The sequence below is a fragment of the Mixophyes fleayi genome, chromosome 10 (assembly GCF_038048845.1).
Source record: "Mixophyes fleayi isolate aMixFle1 chromosome 10, aMixFle1.hap1, whole genome shotgun sequence".
In the NCBI taxonomy this organism is placed as follows: domain Eukaryota; kingdom Metazoa; phylum Chordata; class Amphibia; order Anura; family Limnodynastidae; genus Mixophyes; species Mixophyes fleayi.
Genome location: NC_134411.1, coordinates 100,569,700 through 100,584,710, shown reverse-complemented (window position 1 = coordinate 100,584,710; position 15,011 = coordinate 100,569,700). Strand labels below are relative to the sequence as shown.

General features: G+C 40.5%; 1 protein-coding gene and 1 long non-coding RNA gene across 6 annotated transcripts in view; one reads left to right on the top strand and one right to left on the bottom strand.

Annotated features, from left to right (window-relative positions):
* The window catches only part of LOC142104564 (uncharacterized), a 383,703-nt gene that overhangs the window by 315,325 nt on the left and 53,367 nt on the right, over positions 1–15,011 (bottom strand). The gene's annotated exons all lie outside the window — the stretch shown is intronic.
* ZNF469 (zinc finger protein 469) overlaps positions 1–15,011 on the top strand; it is a 60,042-nt gene that overhangs the window by 916 nt on the left and 44,115 nt on the right. The window lies entirely within an intron of this gene.

The window sequence follows — 15,011 nt, the reverse complement described above, 5'->3', positions numbered from 1 at the left end:
CAGGTGGAGTCCACCCCCACCCCAGTACTGAAGGCTGGCGCAGGACCTGTGTGTGCGTTGTCAGTTCTAGATGACAGATTTTGAAGCTGTCGCTAGCTCCCCCTGTCTCCTTTTTCGGAAGTTACTCGATTTATTTGTTTCAGCTGTACAGACATGTAACCCTTCAAAGCACTAAGATGGTTACTGTATGCTAAATGCATCAAAAGATGATATTAACTCCTTCCTGACTGGGAGTGCTGACACCAAAATAATGCAAGTCAAAGTTTTGGAAAGTTGAACGCAATATGATACACATATTTTGAGCACATGAGGAAGGTGGGGCGTCTTTAAAACCCCAGTCAATTAAGTCATGTGATACCTAGAGAGCTTTAAAACAATGAATGAATGAATTTATTGCAAACATCTTGATATATATATATATATATATGAGAGAGAGAGAGATCAACGTTTTGGTCTTATATTTTTAAAACCAGGTAGTTTCTACAATGAGGCTGCTCTGAAATGGGAAGGAGTGTAAATCTGTGCCTGCCCTGGAGAAGGGGAGTGGGATCAGCATCAGCTGTAGGGGAAAGCAGCTGTCTTCTCAAGGGGAGTTCCTAATATTACTGAGGTGGTTTCATACAAAACACTTAGAGGCATTCCTTTCTTCCTGTTGCATTCTGTGCTACTGTCATTATTAACCCCAGCAGTTCCAATCCTCGTATGGTATAAACCCCTTCACTGCCAGTCCCTATACACTGATATGGTAACTATTCTTTTACTTGTCAAAGTTCAGTTGATAGATAAAAAGCAGTCTGTCTGGCATCATTGAAGAGTGCTTCTGTGGGGAACGACCTATTTCATAGAGTTAACCTGTCACTCCCACACAGGAGTAATTTATGATTCTAGAAAGGAAAATTTCAATGAGGGCCCATTTTTGTGTGATTTCTTCCACAGATAATGACAGCAGTTAGCAGCAGTATTTAGACTGAGTACAGTTGGGTTATTCTCCAAGCACACGTGCAACTGTCTCTGTAGCGTAGGTCCTGTCCAAGCTACGCTATTTGCCACTCAGCAGCACCAACGCTGGAGATTTGGCTACGCAATGTGGGCCTTCACTAGTCCACCAGCTTTGAACCTTTTTCCCTGCTAGTCCAATTGCTCACCAACACACTGGTGTGTCCCATTGGCTTCCTCTGACATGCTATTAATGTGTCCCTACGCAAGAGTTGTAGGATATCTGTTTTGGTAAAGCAAATAAGCTCCTACTGCCATTACTGAAAGTTTTAACACCTTCGCTGTTCCTCACCTAGTGCAGTCAGGCTTTGTGATGAGTAACCACCAGGGAGCTGAGCACAGGCTGTCAGATATGACATTGCTACTGGTATTTACTGCTACACCATGCTGGATGTGTACACTGGACGCTGTCACTGAAAGACGAAGCACTTAAGCGAATTCCCATTCACTGCTGGGCAAAGCAAAGCTTGCGGTTTCCCAGATTTCCCAGATGCTGTTGCTTAACCCTCTCTAGGACTGTTCTGTAGGGCCTTATAACCCTATAGAGTGTTACTAAGGTCCACCTTACCAATATCTTCTAGTTCCACATATGGAGAGGACCTGGGTAATTATATATATATATATATTTTATACATATACACACACACACACACAGCGGGGGATATACAGGGGTATGTCAAACTGCCACTTCTCCTTCTGCTTTAACTGTAAAACTATCAAGTTCCAGTCCTCAATATGTCCATTACACTTATCAGACCGCCACTTCTAAATGTCCACATACACTATATATATATATATATATATATATATATATATATATATATATATATATATATATGTGTGTGTGTATATATATATATATATATATATATATATATATATATATATATATATATATGTGTGTGTATATATATATATATATATATATATATATATATATATATATATATATTTATTTTAATACAAATAAATTACATGCAATGACATTAAGCATAGAGATTTTAATATTGGGGCAATCAGCATGTGGAGACGACCTAAAGATTTCAGGAAATGTCGAATTTCTTGGAATATCACCATTTTGTAACTAGTTTGCGAAGGCCATGCCTCTTTTTATATATACATGGGACAAATATGTATTACATTCACGGTTTATAACTTTAAAATATATTTTTTTAGTTCAACTATAAATAAACGAATTGTAAATCTATTCTGTGAAAATCAAACTATGAGTTGAAAATGTCATTCCACAAGCTGAAAGAGTGTGTGAGCAACTGGTAATCTTTAAAGCATCAAATAAGGATTTGTCTTGTTGACTTTATGAAGAGCAAAACTAATTTTAGACCTACGGATCATCATTGAAAACCTGTGGCAGCAGGGTGGACTAGCTGGAAGTTCCAATAAAACCTATTTCAGTGTTGATTTGATTGACTTGGTGAGATTCTGGATTATAAGGTCTGCTTTCTTGATGGCCTAAATGCATTTCTGTGGATGTCATAATTTATAACAGATTAATATATACTGGCATGGATTTGACTGGTTGTGCACCGTGCATACGTCTCCTCCATCAGCTGTTCTAAATCCTTACGGGCTGCTCTGAACGCAAGCTGGGAGCTTTGTGTGATGAGAGTAATGTTTTTCCATTTAGCATTTATTTTTCCTCTCGTTGTTCCCTCTCTAAGAAATGAGGTGTTCTGGGGTTAGCTCATAAAGTTAAGGACAAGCAGCGGCGCCTGGAGCCAGTCATAATTCAGGACGTTAGTGCGCAGGCCTCCCATACACACTGTCTCTCTCACTCTCTATACCAGATCACCTCACCCCTTCTCTCTCACTTCTTCAAAGGACTAAACGGAAGGAGACAAAGATAACCCGACATGTCAGCTGTCACTGGAAGATGGGAAGTATACTCCAAGTATACAGAGAGTCTGAAGTACAATCCTTCAGAAATATTATATTATATACACACACACACACACACACACACCACTCACTAAGGCCTCATCTACACTGAGAGTTGTAAAACATTTGCCTGCATTGTGTTTGCTGAGGGGAGATAACTTGTGAAGTGGACAAGCACTGCTTGTTACAGAGAGGGACACAGTTTTCAGGCACTTCACAAAAGCTACAATAATCTTTCGCTGAATAAGCTAGGCTGGGTTGTTCAAGCCAAAAATGAAACTCTCCTGTGAAATTAAGTTTACTTAGAGCATGACAGCTGCCGCTTGAGAGCGGTTCCTGTTGTTTCTACAACACTTCACATATTGAGCAGGAATATCTACCCTACACTGATAGACTCTAATTAGAGTGAAACAGTTTGTCTGCAGGAGTTTCAGCACTGTCCTCTGTCATGCCTGGAATTTCAGTATGTATTGGCTGAAAATGTGGTCATGTAAATGGCATTTACCAGACGCCAGTGGGCTACAAATGTAGTGGTGTATAGTCAACAAAAGTGGACATCCTAAAAGAAAACATGACACACTGACAAAACTTTATTCTGACAGCTCATTCCTATTCTGCATTGTGCTGTGCTACGAAGTAATAGAATCGTGTCATATTTTAGAAACTCTGGGTGATGTGTAAAAAGTCTGGTTGATTTGCTCTAGGGACATACACAGAAAGTTGATCTGTAGAAACGGAAGTAGGCCAGTGTGTCTAAAATATACACTAATGCTGCCCTTTAGCAGCTCCTGCTATTACATTACAGTCTACACAAGTTTAAGTCTATACCTCGATCTTGCCCTAGAGCCCCTTCTGCTATACTGCAGCTGACCTTTGCTTTACCCTCTCTGCACTGCTGGTTACTGCACCTCACTAACATAGTATAGAATCACTGACACAGCAGCTGTCACTTACGAATACCCTGCAGAGCTTGCAATCAAACAAAAGTAAAAACAGCTTTGAATTTCGGAAGCACTAAGGAAAGAAAAGGAGTGTATTTCAATCTCCTACCCGTTGGCGTATAGCATATACGTGCTGTGGAATGAGGATGAAGGACTCGTTGCTTAGCGGCCTCAGTAAATATACAGCTTCCGTTCCACATCTGTGTCTGGTCTATGCCTCCCAGACCATGTCTGCAGTGTCTAGGATAGAGAAGCCTCACACACTCTACTATTCCCATGTAATTGGGTTATTTCAAGTAAGCTGGAACACAGACATTAGTTATAGTACAACTCACCTGTTGGCAATGAACTTTTATATTTAGTTATATTTTTTCCCAAGCAATTCAACAAAACAGCACATGATGTGTATCCAGGATTCCAGTTCTTGCCACAATCCCCTTTCTGGTCCGTTCTAATACACAATTCTCGATCTTCTTTCCATTACACCATGCACCAATGTGGTATAATAACCTCACTTTTTAACACTGACTCAAACACATAAAACAGATATCTGATAATACGACACACAAATAAACATGCTACATCTGCAGAGTTGTCTCCTCACTTCATCCCAGCAAGTCGGGGGTATAAACATACCATGTAGATACAGGAGTACTCACAGTGCTTAGAAACTTCCTGTGACCTCATCACACAATGTAGGAAGTGTTAGAGCACAAACTCTCCTCATTAGTTCTTAGGGATAACAGAAGATTGCACTGATAAGCCGAGTCTAAATGAGCATTTGCAAATCCCTAAATCTTACCTGTTCTTCAGCAACTGTCCCCACCAAAAACAAATGAGCACTTTTTTGCCCAAGGCAAAATAGCCAAAAATTCAAGACAAATAGAAAGGGGCACATCTTTAAGATGATTCCCTCAAGAAAGGTGCGTAGACTGGAATTAGATTGAAATAATAATCGTAGATTTTCAAACGTCTGTGGTACCTTTCATGGAAACACCTTAATGCTTTACAGACAAATGCCTTAATACAATTTGAGACCACTATAGGGTATCGTGACAAAGAAGATTACCAGAAATAGTTTAAATTAACTCCAGATATACAGCAAAATCTGTGAATACAGTGTTAAGCAGATCAGTCCTTGGATTGTTAACGTACAATAGTTGATGTTTAAAGTGTCTGTTTTCAATCTGGGTTTAACGTTCTTTGCAGCACTTTTGAATTTGGATATGAGACAACTATTTTGACACTGTTTTGTGAATTTGGCCACGCATCTCTCTAAGTAAAGTAACATCTAACAACTAGAACCCACTTGCATTAATGATAAATTATTTCTGATCACCATATGAAGCCGTATGATAACAGAATTTACAGCATACCTTGTTGGGGTTGAAATATGGGTGTGATTTGAGTACATATAGGTGATTTGGGATGTGGCCAATTCTGCTCCAATCAGGAATATTGTTAGGTAAGTATAAAGCTGGGCTCTCCTGTGACAGTCTCCTCATTTATAGTTTGTGCTCATACACCCTGGGATCCAGCAGTACATACATGTGTGTGGGAATATCTGAAATATACTGGTCTTTTGGTGCTGAAGCGGGCTGGATGACAGTATACACTATAAGATGCAATCATTATTTGACAGCATTTACTGTCCATCATAAAAGACATCTTACAGCTTCCAATCATATGTTGTCTTTTAGGGCCCATAAACACTATCATCTGCAGCCAAATAAGGCTAAAGAGAGCTACCCAGCTGTCAAAATTGAAGAGTCTATGGGCGCTTTAAGGAGCAAAATAAGTCTACTGTTCTCTCTGATGAGAGAAAAAGTTGCTGTCACCATGAATTAAGATTTTCTAATTGTACAGTATATGCACAACTACCTGACATATACGTTGCATTTAGGAATAACAGAACATGTCATGAGAACAGTTCCTCTACTTATCCAGACAAACTATTATTCAATTTTATGAAGAAATCAATGTAGTGTATTGTGTGCATGACGGGACTGCTCTAAAGTCCTGGACATGTAGTGTTAGGGGCTTCTATCCATTATACTGGGGCCACTGGGGTGCCACTTCAGGGGTCCAAATCTTGTTAATTACCCGGCGCTTCCAGCCCAGGAAGGGGTTTGGAAGAGCACCTCACTCCCACAATCTCACTCTGCAAAACTAAATCGGCTTTCTGCGCTACTCTGAAAACGTCTTTCTGTATTTTAACGGGAGGACCTTCATCCATCCAAATTCCCCCTCTGCATGTGCAATCTGCTGTTGGGTGTAAGCATGGCTGCTTTCACTGAGCGTAGTTGACAGGTACACTTTAAGTAATGATGTCTGCCTTGTAGTAATGAAAACGTGAAAGTAAAGTGGATCAGTTGGAGGAAAAGCTTCACAAGAGGCTGCTCAATAAAATATATTTTACAATGCTACTGCTCCAGCTGCATTCTAGTGAATGAAACATTTGGAAGACATGTTTGACAGGGGCAAATAAAGACAAATTACATGAAACGAAGTATAATATATAGTGGGTAGGATAGAAATGAACCAGATGCAAGTTTGCCCCAGCAATTAACCCCATGACTACTGAAAAAGCATTCCACATGCTACAGTTCAATGCATTGTTGGATGGGGCCTGTTAAGAAAAATACTATACACCCTCTATAATAACTAAAGAAAATTATGTAAGCCACTAATTAAATGGAAATAAAGTTGAAATGATTCCCCCAGAGGCACCCAGCAGCTCATAGTTTCAATGCCAAGAACAAGAAACAGTAGCACCGTGTAGCGTTGCAAGAGATTGCACGGCTATTTAACCCTCACCACACCTGAGCATTATTTTATTTCTCTTAATTATCTACAGTGCCTCAGGTAAGGTGGCGAGTTGAGGTATGTTCTACTTGAGCCGATCACTAGACCAAATCTACTAAGCTGCTAATGGACAACTACACTAAGAATGTGGTCACTGTTTAACACGTGAAGCCCAATATGTAAACTCCTACACATACATCATAACTTGGATTTAGAGGTCCGCGTTCTTCTGTCAGATGTAAAGTTAGAAATGTGTAAAAAGATACTAAACAGTGACCACACTGAGATAAACAATATCTGTTGTCATAAAGCTCTTATTGGTTTTTCAATTTTGTGGAAGTTTTCCTTTAACAGGACCAACTTTGTCATATCCACTTGGGTAATGTGGACTGACTAGACACAGTCACACATTTCTACCTAAAGCCATGTTGTTATAGTATCTTCCATTTATGCCAGATATCAGAGTGGCAGGTGTCTAATGTCCAGGATGGCTCCTATTGGTTGTCAGAAGGATTATTCATTGTGAAGGGTTTATTATAAAAGATTTATTTAGGTGTACAACTCCTTTAACCTACTGCCCGATAGATTTAATTTGTGTTCCTACTTTGTAATACTCACATTTCAGAAACTCACAACTATTACAGCATGCTCTGTCGTCCTCAGATAGGAATATCACTGCAACAGACTCTAACAATATTATCTTTTATTTATAAAGTGCTCACATATATTACGCAGAGCTGTACATTGAGTGTCTCATGACGCAAACAAATTACATAGAAAGACATGAAACAGAGGGTAAATAGTGCCCTGACCAAATCAGCTTACAATCTAAGAGGTGTAGGGAACACTTGATACATAAGGTAGAGGAATAACAATTATAGCTGGTGGTGGGGAAAGTGGGTGTGGCAGCAATATCCACCATCAGTAATAAAGCAGCCATTGGCTACTGACATCTCTGTGCAGCCACCGCTGGTGCATCATTGTTGGAAGAGGAGACAGCAGAAGGTGGAGACGTGAAACATGAACCACTCACTGTAGAAATCTCAAACAAAACATAAATGTTCCTCGCTATGTATCCCCTCTGAACCTTCTTCCTCTTCTAGTTGTAGAAGAAGCTTTTGCGCTGCACAGGTAGTTATCCGACAGCTTGGGGTAGCTGTAAAATTGCCTTGTACCAGGCAACAACACTCATGAATAACAATTAAGTAGTGCATAATTTTTATACTTGTATCTATACACTGACCAAAGCCTCTTCCTCATTCACCCCATTGTGCAAAGGAAAACACTTGGAAAGTTGCCCGTAGTCTGACCAGATGGGATGGTACAGTGACGGCACAGTATACAGACATACAGGGCACACAGCAGAACTTTGGTAGCATGTACATTTTGTTTCCTCTGTAAAGCGATGCTTGCGGCGATGGAAGTGTATTCAGATAATCATTATTATTATCCAGCGTGTTCCAGGTTAGGACGGGATTACTATTCTGAGAACCTCCCCTTTCTTCCTTGAACTGCTTATTTAATTTTAAAGTTCTTTTAAAGACCTTCCTGTCACCCTACTGTCAGCTTCTACTGCTGTCAACGCTGCATGTTTAATTACCACCCTGGGCCTAAATTGCAGCTTAAGGATGATTTTTTTTTTCACACAACGCCAAGAATTTGTCCAGCTCTGTGAGGTCTGGATTGAAGACAAAGACAGAAGAAAAAGGTTGGATTCTGAGAGTTATTTTCTATTTTAATTAGCTTTTGAACACTGTACAGCACACTTCAGATTATAATCTAGACATAGAAATGTGATAGTTGGCTTGTGTTGAAAATATCTCAAACTGGACGATTGGCATAAGTAGCAACAGAAACTTTTTTAATTTTTTGTTGCATCTTTGCCTTCAATGCAAATCGCAGATACTCTGGGGGTAAAATAAGTATATGTGAGTCTTGTGTTGCGCTTTACCTCATTATTATGTGCAGATGTTTAGGCTTTTTAGAACTGTGTACTCTATGGCAATTCGACTAAATAGAAAATAAAAACTAACTTCGTTGCAGTTGTGACTGAAGCTTGAAGCTGACATTTATGAAAAAAAAAAAAAACACTATTACTCAATACTACACAATCCTATAGGCGAAACAAGCTATCAATGTGCTTTTTAACCCTGCCTGTTCCAGCCTCTAGCAGCAGCTTGCACAGCTAGGCAGCTCATCCAGCAAAGCAGGGGTTAGACAGCGGGGAAGGCTCGTGACTCTGGTTAGTGGGTGAGGAAAATCTTCTGTTTATTATTGGAAGGCATATTCTTTTTCCAGGCGAGAAACGGTAATCTCCAGCGTGCAGCCGAGTATGTGAGATGAGTGAACGTGAAGCCTTTTCTTTTATATTTATACAGGGCTCTTTTGTAGTGGCATGCTGACCCTGCTCCCAGCGGAGGGCAAGGCAGGATGATAGGAGCAAGGCAAGACCAGAGAAAGGGCTTTTGCAGACTTCTTAACAAAAACACTTCCACAAGATTGCTGTTAAGATCTGTGTTAATGTCCAAATTCCTCTGCTTGTATTAATAATATTGGGACACACAGCACACTCCAGTCTGGTTAACCCTGCTGCCTACTGTAGTAACAATATGCTGAACAGCTATATCTGATCTATGCATAGAAGGGGAATATAAGGACGCTGACTTACACAACGGTGACCTCGCTGTGCGTGTTGTGTATAAGACGCTAGTTAGTGCCTGACGCAGTGAAATCGATGGTAATTGTAGCATACATGGCTGACATATTATTAAGCTGCAAGCACTGCAGACGTTTCTTTGTCTTTATAGACAATACACAAACAGAAATTACACAGATCACCCTAAAATATTCCCTCACCTCCACACCTCTATCACAAACAGCAAAAACCATGGGTCTTGTTGCACAATGGGATCTTAATGTAAATAGCATTGGGAAGCCAATCACATAAGAACTAGCTTCATCATTTTTACAAAAAATGTAAGATAGAGAAACACCACCCTCCCACGGAATGGTCTCATTTTCTGAAGGGACAGAACAGCCAACATGCTGGACAGATTCAATTACATTAAACATATCAGTTATTTCAGGCTTACTTATTAGCTCAGTAATATATGTTATATGAACACCCAAAGAGGAGTTACTTGCTCTCTTATTCACCAAGTGATTATAACAAAATATAATCCTGAAACTACATTCATATTGTGGTTATGCAACTTATTAAGGCACATGGGTAGTTGGAGATATAATATATAGCAATACAAAATTGAAGAATAGAGAAAAATTGCAGAGAAATGGCCCTATACGCATATATAGATGTTTATACTCTGATTAGTAAATTGCTTAGAAAGAGGTTTAATTAAAAAAAAAAAAAAAAAAATCTTGTTTTGAGAAGTGAATTAACAGACTTGCCACAAGCAAGGGAAACAAAGCTTTATAGTAAAGTCAGTGATAAGGGAGAGGGATGTGGCCACATATTTAATAAAGACATAAAAGGAAACATACACAGGGTTATCATGGTTTATTGAAAACATCAAAAGCGTGTAGTTCTGGAATAATCTAATTGTTCTATCTGAATAAAGAAGTATTTTCCTCATAAGGGTCAATAAGTTATTTCTTGGGGAAATGTGCTGGTGGATATGGAGTCCATATTATCAACTAAATATGCACATCTTAGACTTGAAGATTAGAAGGGTGGAGGTCGGGGTAACTGTGTGCACTTTGCCATAGATCATGTCTACAATGAACATAATGTGATGACTCAGAGTATTTCACTGTAAATCTTACATTTGTACAAATTCTGGTGGGTGGATGCAGATTTGGGCATTTGACCAGGAGTTGTCTGGTTGGTTACACTATGCGCGAATACCTAATTGTCTGCGCCTCAACCACTGTGACTGAAAATGCGCATGGCAACTTCTACGTCCAACCTACTACTTCTAAAATACTGCTCCGTTTAACCTAATTGAAGTCTTAAATGAATGAGGGGACATTGGAACTGTCTTTCTTACATGGGTCACTTTTGTGTATTTGAACTGTGAGTTTCAGACAAACTGGCTTCCTGGCTCAATATATTTAGAAAATATTTCAATACTTTGCATATGTAGTAATTCATAAAACCCGAACATATGCATAAACTCTGTGCAGCACCAATTGCTCCTGTTTTATAACCAGAAATACAATTTGCTGCATAAATCATTGCCCTCTAACTGGTTAGAGAAGATTGAGCAAAGAGAAGGTTGACACAATGGTACATTGCTAATAATCACTTTTGTTACTAAACATAGAAGATAAGTCACTTCAAGCATATGATCACAAAGCAGTTTAGTTGAAATCCTATACGCAACAGATGTAATCCAGCCATAGATCTATATTTAGTTGTGCGCAGCTGCTGAGAAGCTTCTCCCCTGGACTGAAGATCTGACGTTACGTTAGGATCTCAAAGGTCGAGGAAGTGGCTATCTTCCAAAACACCAGCCGTCCAGCAGTGGTTACATCTATAGATATTAGACTATATAATGACATACTTTCCTGTATGCGGCTTGCTTGGGATTCAGCCAGTAGGCTGATACCTCTATTGCCACAGGCCGCTGATGTTCAAATCTAACAAAGAGGTTACTGATGATCTGCATATTTTTGGGAAATACCGTTACAATATCCCCAAGCCAACCTCTATACATCCTACACATCTGGCTTTTAACAGTTCCTGCTTACATAGCAACTTTTTACTAACAAGTATTAATTAAAACGGAAGAGTATTGTAAACGGAAACATGGTACATTGGACACATACATACAACATAAGTTCTATTTGCTGCACTGGTTATTGGATTATTATTATTGGAAGTGGGCTAGTGAAAACCAGGAGTCTTGGTTTGTAGAAAATGAAGACATGAGAATCTGGTTCCATAAGCTTGGCTCAGTCTCATAGCTCCATTATAATTTCAGCTCCAGCTTCAGTATGCCAGCTCCAGCACTGGTAAATAGCATAGTGGAAACTCCTGGCGATATGCACAGACACCGTTTTTAAGACTGAGGGCCTGATTCAGTAAGGAATGTAAATGCAGACATGAGCCGTACTTTGCGTAAAATCGCTCTGCGCATACCCAGAAACAAACCATATGCCAGAGAACGCAGCGACGTCCAATTAATCTCCGAGCGCAAAGGACCCTTACTACGGCTTATGATTTTAGGGGCGGAACGGGGGAGGGGAATGGGCGTATGCACATAGTCAATGTACAGTAAGGCGTGCCAAGCTCGAGTGCATGGGCAGCTCTAAGGTACATACTTTCTGTTGTATCACTTGCGCCAGCTACAGGTCAGGTGTAAGTGCTGATTACTAGGGATGACGGCTGTGTATACAGCTAGAACATGTGTTTGCAATCAGGAGCAACTGTAACAATGTACTTTATGTACAGTAGACATTAATTACATCCTAATAGATGTATTTTATGGGGGGGAAATGAAAACAAAAACACAACTTTTACAATTTTTTCTCATCAATGACTATTATTAACAGGTGACATTACTTGAATAGATTTTTTTTTTTTCTTTTCTGTGTCTTCTTTTGTACTTTAAATCACATATGTATTGAACGTTCGCTGCAGTGTCTTGTCTATTAGTGCAGAGTGGACCTAGACCCGGTTTCGTCAACAGACTTTACAGTAACTCCTTGCGTATGCCCGATTTCCGTGCGTTTTTAAAGGAAACGTCCCGAGTGTAAAAGTGTTACTCAAAACACATACACTCAAATGACTGCATGTAAATCTCTTCAGTGGGACAGATCTCAACCACCGGTGGATACACAGATTTAAGGATACATTAAATTGCAGAGTATAAAATGATCATGATTTCCATGAAGGACCTGGACGTTTTTGCAGAACAAAATTTGCAGCTCTTGCAGCAGATGAAAATTGCACAGGGTCAACTTGCAGATGCACAGGTTGGAGGTACACTGTTTTGTTCCCCATTCCAGCTCAGGTCTGGTACTGAAGCCTTTCATGTGGTTTCCTCCAAACTGTGTCTTTACATCAAACCCAAAATAGTATCTTAGAGGCCTGCAGGCTCCGCTTTCAGCTTTTAAGGATAAACGCTTGTCTAATTCCTCTTTATTCTCCTTTGTGGGGTGTCTGTGAAGTAGCTGAATAAAGGAAAATTCCCCAAAACAGAGACTGGAATAAATCAACAAAGACGGCAGTTCATTCATTCAAGAGACAATGTGGGCACAAGATGCTCCTTGGTCGCGTGTTGTGTAAATAATTCTGTCTGCTGATATGGGAGCTTTAATCTGTAATTCCAGCTCTGGGACTGAGGATGTGATCTGCTGAGTAAAGTCTCTTTTTCTGAATGAGATCTCTGTTTGCATGTGGTACAATGTTATTTTCTCTGACAGTACTGTGCTTATAACGAGATATGAATGGGGACCTATAAGATACAACAAGCTAAGACACTGTAGAATACAAAGTGTAACTATTTACTATTAACAGCTGTGCTAGTTCAGACCATTGTATGTAAAGGTAATGGTGGTAACTTTTTTTTAACTCTTTTTATTATTGTGTCTACATTTTTTATTGTTGTCTATATTGTGAACTGCTTTGTGAAGTCCCAAAGTGCAGAGAAATTAAACAAAGTGTTTGTGATTTATCTAAAGCAGTAAGGGTTTAATATAAAGATTGCATAAAGTATCAGTGTCACTCAGGAGACATAAACAGAGAAACAGGCCACACACAGACTGATAATGGTGCTTCGTACAAGCGCCTAGCGGAAGGATCTTTGGGTAAAATTTGTCCACACAGGTGACCGAATTGGATAAATAGTGGCCATTGGTCTCTTCATGCTGGTTCCCTTCTGGCATTACTGGAGCCTGCTAGTACAATCGGAAGATGACTGTACACACAGGAAAACAGCCGTCATCTTTTAAGCACAATTGGCAATATGTACAAGAATAATCTAAGCGATTTCATTCAGATTTTTAAAGGACTGTCACTCACCGGACCGTGAGTGCCTCTGCGCTGGTGCGTGGTTCTCTAGCCTTCCTGCCGGCGCCTGTCCTGAGCCGCAGCCGTCCGCCATCTTGATGGACTGCGCATGCGCAGCACCCAAGAACTCTTATGACCTTTGCTTTTAATCTTATTAGAGGATCAGGCACCTCTCCCTATTTAAGGCACCTGTGCTCATTACCTCGTTGCCTGATCTTGAGTCTCATTCCCTGTGAGTCTCTGAAGGTGTCTCCTGTGTCCTGCTCCTGTCTTCAGTTTCCTGCTGATTACCTGCTCTAGTCATCGGTGGTTCCCATACCCGCTACTGACTCCTGTGTCCTGCTCGTGTCTTCAGCTTCCTGCTGATTACCTGCTCTAGTCATCGGTGGATCTCATACCCGCTACTGACTTCTGTATCCTGCTTGTATTCTCAGCTGTCTGCTGGATTACCTGCTCCGCTCATCAGCGGTTCTCATACCCGCTACTGACTCTTGTATCCTGCTCGTGTCTTCAGCTGTCTGTTGGATTACCTGCTCTGCTCACCTGCGGTTCCATTACCCGCTTCAGCCGTTCAGCGCTCCTGCTGTGCCTGCATATCCTCGTGGACAAGCTTCTCTACTCATCAGCGGTATGCTTACTTGCTATTGACTTTCAACTGTTACCTTGCATATCCGCTTAGGACAAGCTTCTCAACTCAGCAGCGGTACATACCCCCATAGACTATTAGCTATAATGCTGCATATCTGTTTGGAGCAAGTTCCTCTGTGCTCTCATTGTATTTATACAATCATTGACTCTATTCATTCCTCCACTTATCCTCACCTGGACAAGTCCTCACCTCCTCGCAGTGGTACAACTTGCTGCCCGCAGACCACTTACGCCTCCTCTACCTACTTGCACCTGGACAAGTCTTCTCATCACAGCAATGGTACAACTTGCTGAACGCAGACCACTGACTCTCCCATTACCTTCCTTCACCTGCTCACGTCCACCCTGCTCTCCGTGGTTGAAACCTGCCTTCCACTATAGCTGCAAGTCGCTGACTCATCTACCAGTATAGCTGTAAGTCACTGACTATCATCAATTCCATTGGCATCCTCTCTCCATCTGCTGTTATATACGTTCCACTATTCACCCTGCTGCCAGAGGACCGCTGTGCAAACTCCGCCCCCTCTGGTAAGCATAGTCAACTGGTGAATCCTGGGCAGAACTCCTAGTGCCCGTGACAAGGGCATTGTAGTTCTTTTGAGAACACACACTGCAATATTGGACTTATTGCCCAATATTGGCTGTAATATCACAGCATTGTTGCCAGCATTTTATTATTCTATGACAGCCCAAGGACCTTGACTGTACACAAAAACAGCCTTTTATATTTCAGGCTTCTGGGGATATTTAGT